The following is a 10,895-nucleotide window of genomic DNA, read 5'->3' as shown; positions in this document are numbered from 1 at the left end:
GTTATAATTATACATTTCTTCAGTACAAACCTTTATATTTCACTGGATGTGCCCCCTTCTTGCCCATACAAATTGCATCACGGACCTCAGGGTAATAATTAATAATTATGTGGTCACAAAGTTATCAGGCTCCCCCAAACCGTTGCTGATGTTCACCCGAGCAGGTGAAGTAAGTTATTCCTTTCCAAGTAACCAGGTTCTGAAGCCAACCAACCACTTTGCAAGAAAGAATCCAAATATAAAATAAGAGTCTTATAGTTATGAAACAAAGATTAATTTAAATACTGTGTTGTTGCAGTGTATTTGTATTAAAAACTGCAGTCAAGTGCTGTACTGAATTGTCAACACAATTTAAGAGTGGTGACCCTTACACACTGGATTTGAACACTAAACAATGGTAAAATGAAGTTTATTTATTGTCCTTATAATAAATGATTTATTTTATGAAAGGGCCACATGAACAAGTCCCAGAAATCTAGATACGAAATTCAAGACTTTCAGTGTTCTTACACTTAAAGACAAATAACAACGAACCCATGAATCAATCTTGCATAGATTTTAGCTGGACCAATTGAGCCATGAAAAACTCGCCTCTCCTCCATCTGAGAATCAGCCCACGCTGCCAAGCCTCCTGTCATCTGCCTAACCTTCCCTGTCAAAATCCTACCCATTTACCTTCCTTGATATACCCAGGAAAGTTATGTAAAGTCACCAATTCGGCGCCAGGATAGTGTTTCGGCGGCGCCAAAGTCTCCGCTGAGCTTGTTTTCTTTGGTGACTTCCGTTTTCTTCAAGCTAAATTAGTCACGCTAAAAACGTTCACGCATTTTAATCATTTTTACTTTATGGTATTTGTACGAATGTCACATTGTGTATCACATGTTTCTTCATTCACAGGCATCAAGACTGTATCTATATTGTGTCTCTGTATGTTTCCCATTCTGTATATTATTGTTTATTGTTTCGACCTCAGGTCACAGTCAATTCCATTGTCTCTCACGGCCCGGCGTCAGTCGGCCGCAATATAAGCCGCCTGGATCTGTAATAAATCAGCAGTAACCTTTACCTGCTCGTTTCTTTGACACCTTACAGTTATACAGTACTCCTATTCATTCTTATAATCTCTATCACCTCTATACAAAAGAATATTTATTTCCCTCCCCCATTCCTTTGACACTTTTTCCTGTTACACATCCTGGTCAGCCACTCAATCACAGTTTAACACTTGTGCTTCAGCTTCTGATTTGTAATTTCATCTCTTCCTGGTGTTATTTCACTGTACAGGCTCTTCATTGCCCTTTTCACTTCCACAGCAGTATGTTTAGTAAGAATCTTAACCCAACATCTTCCACTATCACATCATTCAGTTCCACCTCTCCTTAATCTTTTATATTTCTACAAATCTTCATAATATCCAAGCATTTGACCCTGGACTGCACTTTCATCTGACAGCATTTCTTCATTTGCATCTTGTATTCTGAGATCCATTTGCTCAGTAACCTCTGCATGGACCTCTGGGTATAGCAGGTGGTCTTCTCTGAAGTTCTTTCCAACTTTCTATTTTGTTTTCTTTTTCTCTCTTGCATTCTTCTTGACAAGCTTGTCAGGGCTGTCTTAATGCATGGGCATGCTGGGCAGTTGCCCAGGGGTCCCATGCTAATATATATATATGTTGTGACTAGCTTTCAGTAAATAAATACTATATACTATACCAAACTTTGTAGTCCTGCAGTCAGGTTGACAACTGGGGGTGTTCAGTTGGTATGAGGTAGAGCTTTGAAGATGGGGAGCGGCTAGGCTCCCAGTGGAGTCCAGGGGCTAAAGACCCCAGAAGCTCCAGGATTTTAGGAGTACTGTCTGCGCTGTACACAATTGTACTTTCCAGAGAGCAAAGCAAGATAAACATGTATTTGAGTAATTTAATGAAGACGAACACGCGCAGAATAAGTACCTGTTCTTTATTTGTAATTGGCCTTTATTTGTAGTTAGCGAGTCCAGTTGCATTTGTCTTGTGCCTTTTGCAAACAGCTTTACAACCCTTCCAAGGTTTACCTCCTTTTCATGGTAAATATGCCGGAGAGCCAGGGATGTAAGTCTGTCCTCAGTCATGCTGGCACGCATTTATGTGTGAAGACGCCTCATAACACTGGCACTCCGCTCACATTCGCAGGATGTGACCGGTAGGGTGCATGCGATTTGAAGTAAAATCCTAATGTTGGGGAAATGGTGTGGGTCACTTTCCTGTATTGCTGCTGCGAGGGTAGCAGCGCCGTTTTCACTTGGAACCCTTGAAAATTTCACCTTCCATCACCTGATCTCTTGGGGCACCAATTCTGGTGAAGGCAGGTTCCGTTTTTGCAACAATGGCCAGGTGGAACTCCAGGTGCTCTGTGGGGGGTGGGGTGCATTTGAATCCTCTGAACCCCCCCAGGCTACTGGCCTGCTTTGCTGTATAGCATATTTTTCAATGAATGAACGCTGGTTTTGTTGGAAGTACATTCAATAAATGGTAAATTTTTAGAAAGAGGAACCAGCCCAAAATGACATGAAAATATGTTTTTCTAGGTGATTTTGATGTGTTTTGCACGAATATCACCTTCATTTCCCTCGGAAATTAACGGTTTTAGACTTTACTTGGAGCACCTACAGTTTCCCGGGCCCACTCGACCGCCGACCGAAATCGGCGGAAGAACACCAAAACCAACATGTCATCCTGTATATGTGTGCTGTCAGTAAGGCCATGGCGGAACGGCGCTTCGCGCCTTATCCGCATATTTAAAGATTCTTGGCAAGCACGACATTTTCTGGCAAGAGGTAATGTTGCGCTGCGCGCGCTAGCCACAGGGGTTACAGTAAGGCCGTGTTCTTCCGCCGATTTCGGTCGGCGGTCGAGTGGGCCCGAGAAACTGTAGGTGCTCCGAGTAAAGTCTAAAACCGTTAATTTCCGAGGAAAATGAAGGTGATATTCGTGCAAAACACATCAAAATCACCTAGAAAAACATATTTTCATGTCATTTTGGGCTGGTTCCTCTTTCTAAAATAATACCCAATAAATATACTGTATGTTCAATTTTATCAACCGTTTACATTTTTACTCTCGTAAGTATACCTTAGTTTAACCAGACCACTGAGCTGATTAACAGCTCTCCTAGGGCTGGCCTGAAGGATTAGATTTATTTTACGTGGCTAAGAACCAATTGGTTACCTAGCAATGGGACCTAGAGCTTATTGTGGAATCTGAACCACATTATAGCGAGAAATGAATTTCTATCACCAGAGATAAATTCCTCTAATTCTTCATCGGCTGCTCAGAGATTCGAACGCTGGGCCAGCAGAGCGCTAGCTGAGACGGCACCCACCTGCCAAATGAGGATATTTACTCCTGTGAGTGGTTGTGTAGGTAGGGTCCCCAGTGCACTGCTTTGCCCTGGGGCCTGTAATGCTGTTAAGACGGCTGTGGCCCCTGTACTCCTAGAGAAGGAGACAGCGTGATCTCAATGTCAAATGCTGAATAGGCACTGACTAACTGGAGATCACTGAGCACAAGAGTGCTGGTGGCAAGATTGAAATGCAAACAGTACAATATGCATAATATAGTGTGCTATGCACCAAAGAATAAACGAAGTAATAAAAAATGATTTTTATATGGAACTGCAGAATGGTACAGATGAAAAACCAGAAAAAAGGGTATGAGAATTGTTGTGGGTGATACGAATGCAAAAGTTTGTGGGAATAATAAAAAGTATGGAGGGTGTACTGGGTAAGGCCGAGGAGATACTGAAAATGAAAGTGGTGCAATTTATATTGGCTTTTGCGATGAAACTGTTTCCCAGCACGCACAAACCTTGTAGACCAGTCTTCACGCACTCCCCTTGTTATATGGCTAATAACAATAACTATCTCTCAGAAGCATCAGGAACTGAAACATGGTGATCCCTAGATTACAGATTCAGACATTGTTTATCCAGGGAGCCATCAGTGAAGTGTGACAGTCATTGGCAGAAAAATGAGATTTTAAAAAGAGTAGGCCTAGTGTCATCCAAGGACAGTCATCTTAACGAAATGCTTCACTGCTTGGAGTGAAGTTCTGGCTAAGAGGTTTCCTTTTTGTGGTTAAAAAGGGGAGACGAAGGGCGAGTGAATTGGGTAACACTACCAGTAGACTAAAGAACTTCAGTAATGTTTTCCCCACAGACTTAATCAGACTACCTGAACATGCATGGTGGTGAGGCGGCCTTTCGTGCTAAAATTTTCACGAAGTAAGACGGGAGAATAGAATGGAATATAAAATTTAGTCCAAAGACTAAGCTCTTGAACCTATGATGAGGTCATTCAGCCCTTAGAGTGAAACAGAGTAAAAAAGGTTTGTAAGGTGTAACGGGAGGAAAACCTTGCAGTTGCAGTATGAAACAACTCTTAGGAGAAGGTTGAGGAAAGTAAGATGGAAGAAATAAAATATGAACGGAGGTACAGTGAAACGGTATGAAAGAGGTTGCAGCTAGGTGTTGAAGGGAACGGAACCTTAGGTAATTCCCACAGGGCACTGTGTGAAGTGCACTGACAACCCTACCCTCCCTGGGGAGATAAGACTCCAGAAGTCTCAGTTCAGTGAAACATATTTATGAGTTTCCCCCAGAATGCAGCAGTTGTTACATTATCTTGAATCTAGTATTCGTCACGTAGAATAACATGACGTTCAAATGGCGTAACCTAAGGCCTTCATTGCGTTTTGGTGGTTTGCCTTGAATTGAAGACTCGTTCACGAAAATGTATTTTCAAAAACTCTCCCGACGCCACTGGGAAACACAGAGAGCAACCCTTTCATCTGCAGGTTGATCTTGTAAGGTGTCAAAGAAACGAGCAGGTAAAGGTTACTGCTACTTTATTACAGATCCAGGCAGCTTATATTGCGGCCGACTGACGCCGGGCCGTGAGAGACAATGGAATTGACTGCGACCTGAGGTCGAAACAATAAACAATAATATGCAGTGAACGAGTACAAATTACAATACAAAACATACAGAGCTACAATATAGATACAGTCTTGATGCCTGTGAATGAAGAAACATGTGATACACAATGTGTGACATTCGTATAAATACCATAAAGTAAAAATGATTAAAATGCGTGACCTGGCACGTTTTAGGCGTGACTAATTGAGCTTGAAGAAAACGGGAAGTCACCAAAGAAAACAAGCTCAGCGGAGACTTAATTAATGGCGCCGCCGAAACACTATCCTGGCGCCGAATTGGTGACTTTACAATCTTTGGCTCCGGGATACTAAAAAAAGAAACGAGCAGGTAAAAGTTACAGTACTTTATTACAGATCCAGAGTCGAAAAGAAAAAATGGAATTGACTGCGACCTGAAAACAATAAACAATAATATGCAGTGAACGAGTACAAATTACAATTTTTCTTTGCCTGTGAATGAAGAAACATGTTCAAATGGTCATTCGTATAAATTTAAAGTAAAAATAAGAAAATGCGGGCATTTTATAGGAATTGAGCTTGAAGAAAACGGGAAGTCACTAAAGAAAACAAGCAGCAAAATCATGGCGCCGCCGAAACACTATCCTGGCGCCGAATTGGTGACTTTACAATCTTTCTAAAAAAATGATAAAAGTTCAGTAAGGCTAGAGTCATCCCTGAGAGGCTTTTTTTTTTTAGGCCAAGGTCACTGAAGTTTAGTATATAATTTATAGGACTATGCGCCTAACAGCCAAAATCAGCTTAAATGGCCGGCCGCATCCCTAGAGGCTTAGGCCTAGGTTATATAACCCAGTGGAATTAATTGCCTTGACTGTTAACTTACTCTAAAACTAATCACTTCTGCATTCAGTTGATTTTTTAAGTCATTTCTTCAGGAAATAGAAGGTTTAAACGTTATGCTGCAAACTAGAAATTCACAAAACAAAAATATTCTGTCGCATAATGATGAAACCAGTTATAATAACTAAAGTAAAGTAAATTAGAGATAATTATGTCTGTCAGTCGACACTTTCAGAGATTTGTAACCTAACCAAATAAAATACTAAAACAACACAGCGGAAAATTATGGAAAATACACCAAAATATCGTTCAAGTATTTCACATTCAGTCCACGCAACACAGACTGATGATATCACTGCCATCTATCGTTCGTTCGACAAATGTTCAGAAAGAGTAATACAGTACTTCCATTGTCCATGGTAAAAGGTGTGTGTACCTTGCGTTACGGACACACTACCGACTACTGAGACAGTGAGACTAATCCTTCGTTGGCGAGGTGACAGCAAGTAACCTACAGTTTATTTGTGTTTTCTTGTGAAAGCCTCGTTTTTCGGTTGCTGAAGGAGACGAGCAGATTGTCAAAGTTGTGGTTATCTTCGTGCTATGTCGTCTTCGCTCACATTTGGTAAGTATTTCCACGCTCTCTGTTTTTGGTCAATAGTTTTCACTCGTTCGTCTGTGGTTTTGTGTCTTGTGAATTATTCAATCATTTGATTTTCTTTGGACGCTGTTAAGGATGTCCTTGTTTTCAAGTTTTAGTCAGTGACTGTTTATTCAGTTTCTGGTCAGAATTTGTTAAATATTCAATTACTTTAGTCTCGACGTTGGTAAGGATTTCCAAATTCTCGTGAGTTATAGTAAATACCTGGTTGGTAAATTTAAGTTCGTGGTTAGAGTTCCGGTTGAAGTATTTGAAATATTAAATTAATGTTTCTCGATTTGTCTATGCCCACGTCAACGTCACAAGATGCTTTACTAATTATTTTTACTGTTTTGTTTATAAGTAATTCGTGCTTAAACTCGTTTTTCAGGTCACTGGAGACTTTCGGCTTAACTTGAACTGTAGACCTATACTCCTATAGACCTATAACAGACCTACTGATGTTTCAGGCTTTGATGGTAAATATTTTCCCCTCAGAATTTCAAGGTAAGGTGGTTTCTGATTTGTATTTTAAACTCTGCAAGCTACTCTCCCCCCTTCAGGGGCAGAGCCCCTGGAGTGGGGAGAATCTCCTTTGACTTACGATAGACTTCGGTCTATCGTAAGTTAAGAGGGGGGCTTGCGCTTTAAGTAGGGAAAAACTAAAACTGGTGGTAAGTGGAAACAGTTTCGAATTCCATTGTAGGAAATGGCAGAGATTGCTAAAGACAAAAGGTTACTTTTAAACCTACACTAGATTAAGCATGTTAGTTTTATTTTTTTGGTGTTCAAATAAATTTCGATATTTCCGTATTATCAAGCTGCTAAAGCTCCCCAGTACCGAACAATAATGGGTATGAGTGGAAAGTTATTTGCGTGAAACTGAAGTTAATGTAAAGTTAGGTCTATTAATTTCCAGCCTAACATGAGTCCTGCCTGACCTGGAATCACAGGCAGTAGATCGGTGTATCAAACACAAGGGTTGTATTTTAACAGAGCACGCCAGTTTTGGCCTAACTGTGGTCCTTTGCAACATCCTGCTCTAGGCTAAGACATAAATCATTTCATTAAATATGGTCTTAATCACTATTGCTAAGTAAAATTGGATAGCTTTTTCCCTGGTAGTTCAACAAGTGGCTTGTAAAAGGGTTTAGCCTGTAAGAAAGCTGTGAAGGTTATTCTCGTCTGCTTATGGGATTCTATACTGAGCCATTTAAGTCTCACTCGTCAGGCTTTTTGTCTTTTTTATATTTGTTTTGGCAGTACACTTGTGGGTCCGGTTTTTAGTAATTGAAATGTGGGTATAAACACTAGTTTAGAGAAGTGATAGATCCTGAAAAGTTTTGCCTTGTTCTGCTGTAACAAGTTCTTAGGTCAGTAGTCTGTTACCTGACCAACAGGGTTTGTAAATATAAAAGTAATTTTCGTCGACCAATCTGTTTTCTAAAATAAAAAAAAAAACTTAGCCCATACATCGAGCTGTCTGCGTGATTATGGTTGAGATCTTTGATCTAAATATTTCATACCATAAACTGAAGCTTTATCTTGTAGGTTTAAAAGTAACCAATACTCGTGATAGGTTTATATCCAATACTCGAAATAGTGATAGGTTTAAAAGTAACCAATACTCAGAAATAGTGATAGGTTTAAAAGTAACCAATACTCGAAATAGTGATAGGTTTAAAAGTATCCAATACTCGAAATAGTGATAGGTTTAAAAGTAACCAATACTCGAAATAGTGATAGGTTTAAAAAAAGTAACTAATACTCGAAATAGTGATAGGTTTAAAAGTAACCAATACTCGAAATAGTGATAGGTTTAAAAGAACCAATACTGAAATAGTTAGGTTTAAAAGTAACCAATACTCGAAATAGTGATAGGTTTAAAAGTAACCAATACTCGAAATAGTGATAGGTTTAAAAGTAACCAATACTCGAAATAGTGATAGGTTTAAAAGTAACCAATACTCGAAATAGTGATAGGTTTAAAAGTAACCAATACTCGAAATAGTGATAGGTTTAAAAGTAACCAATACTCGAAATAGTGATAGGTTTAAAAGTAACCAATACTCGAAATAGTGATAGGTGATAGGTTTAAAAGTAACCAATACTCGAAATAGTGATAGGTTTAAAAGTAACAATACTGAAATAGTGATAGGTTTAAAAGTAACCAATACTCGAAATAGTGATAGGTTTTTAAAAGTAACCAATACTCGAAATAGTGATAGGTTTAAAAGTAACCAATACTCGAAATAGTGATAGGTTTAAAAGTAACCAATACTCGAAATAGTGATAGATAGGTTTAAAAGTAATACCAATACTCGAAATAATAGGTTTAAAAGTAACCAATACTCGAAATAGGTTTTAAAAGTAACCAATACTCGAAATAGTGATAGGTTTAAAAGTAACCAATGATAGTGTTTTAAAAGTAACCAATACTCGAAATAGTGATAGGTTTGGGGTGTAACCAATACTCGAAATAGTGAAATAATAGTGATAGGTTTAAAAGTAACCAATACTCGAAATAGTGATAGGTTTAAAAGTAACCAATACTCGAAATAGTGATAGGTTTAAAAGTAACCAATACTCGAAATAGTGATAGGTTTAAAAAGTAACCAATACAAATAGTGATAGGTTTAAAAGTAACTACTCGAAATAGTGATAGGTTTAAAAGTAACCAATACTCGAAATAGTGATAGGTTTAAAAGTAACCAATACTCGAAATAGTGATAGGTTTAAAAGTAAATACTCAATACCAATACGAAATAGTGATAGGTTTAAAAGTAACCAATACTCGAAATAGTGATAGGTTTAAAAGTAACCAATACTCGAAATAGTGATAGGTTTAAAATAGTGATAGGTTTAAAAGTAACCAATACTCGAAATAGTGATAGGTTTAAAAGTAACCAATACTCGAAATAGTGATAGGTTTAAAAGTAACCAATACTCGAAATAGTGATAGGTTTAAAAGTAACCAATACTCGAAATAGTGATAGGTTTAAAAGTAACCAATACTCGTAAAATACTCGAAATAGTGAGAGGTTTAAAAGTAACCAATACTCGAAATAGTGATAGGTTTAAAAGTTTACTCGAAATAGTGATAGGTTTAAAAGTAACCAATACTCGAAATAGTGATAGGTTTAAAAGTAACCAATATTAGTGATAGGTTTAAAAGTAACCAATACTGAAATAGTGATAGGTTTAAAAGTAACCAATACTGATAGGTTTAAAAGTAACCAATACTCGAAATAGTGATAGGTTTAAAAGTAACCAATACTCGAAATAGTGATAGGTTTAAAAGTAACCAATACTCGAAATAGTGAGATCAGTTATTTCATAAATAAAGTTTAAATTGCCAAATTCACTTGAGAATTCATGAACTTAGTGTAACTTCTGGAGAAAGATGCAGTATCAGTATTTGTAATCTCATGTCATTCAATTACAAGACTTATTAGTTATGCTGCTTTGCCAAATAAAACATAACATAATTTAAGTTTATAAGTCATTAATAGATTGTTTCGAAGATATTGGGATTAAGAATTTAAAAGTAGTTTCTTTCTTGGCTAGTGAATTTAAAGGTCTGGTTTTTATCCAAGTAGGCTATGAGGTCTTAGGTATTCGAGTATAGCTTTGATAACAGATGGAGCAACTATGACAAATTTTCCTTACATTTTCAGGTCCCGCAGTTCAGTTGCTCTCAAGATTTCCATAAACAGTTGACAGAAGCTGAAACTGTCCTTCAATGAAGTGAAGCCATGGTAATCATAATAGTTTGTCATCAACGAAGCTGAGAAAGTGTAGCCCATTAGTCTCGATAATAGTCTGGTACGCTATTGACTTTACCGGCCACGTGAAACCTAAAGATTGCTGATATTGGGTCTTAAATAAACATGGTATGATTTTCTGTGAAATTATTATACCATTTAGATGGTTCTAGGTCTTTACTTCACCTGATTAGATTTTGAAATTTAAATCTTGGTTAAAAATCGTAATGTTAATTACCACTTTAAATTAAAGTAAATTGAAGCTGATGTGTTAAATTTGGTGTAAGTGAAACTTTAAGTAGATCAAAATCCATGTTTCTGATGTATCGTGAAATGTCTAAATTATAATTAAGTAAAGATTTCTGTTGAAGCCCGAGTTGGATTATATCCCATTTTGTAATGAACATTAAGCAGTGATTTGTTAAACCAGAATTGGTTTGGTTTGTATGACTTATTCACTTTGGTTTACTAGGCCCACTGGGACTAAGCCTTGGTTTGATTATACTCCTGGGAGGTAGGCAATATTACCATTGGGAACCCCATGTAAACTGAATTTGGTAACCAGATCATCCAAGAGGAAGTATATGGTTAATAGTGTAAACTGAGAAGCTGAAATAGTGGTTAACCAAAATGACAATCTTATAACTAGAGGTTGATGAAATTGAGGTAGTGGTTACTAAGCCAAAATGACCAAGAACAGTGGTTCTTAACTTCATTACCA

General features: G+C 37.8%; 1 long non-coding RNA gene across 1 annotated transcript; it reads left to right on the top strand.

The window, feature by feature from the left end:
* The first annotated feature begins 6,212 nt into the window (after positions 1 to 6,212).
* Positions 6,213 to 10,544, top strand: LOC136841239 (uncharacterized). The gene is made up of 3 exons (XR_010853846.1): positions 6,213 to 6,395; positions 6,802 to 6,917; positions 10,088 to 10,544. It is a non-coding gene; the product is annotated as an uncharacterized lncRNA (long non-coding RNA).
* Positions 10,545 to 10,895: the final 351 nt, after the last annotated feature.

The sequence above is a fragment of the Macrobrachium rosenbergii genome, chromosome 8 (assembly GCF_040412425.1).
Source record: "Macrobrachium rosenbergii isolate ZJJX-2024 chromosome 8, ASM4041242v1, whole genome shotgun sequence".
NCBI lineage: Eukaryota > Metazoa > Arthropoda > Malacostraca > Decapoda > Palaemonidae > Macrobrachium > Macrobrachium rosenbergii.
Note: the sequence above shows the minus strand (reverse complement) of the source record. Positions and strands in the feature narration are given on the sequence as shown.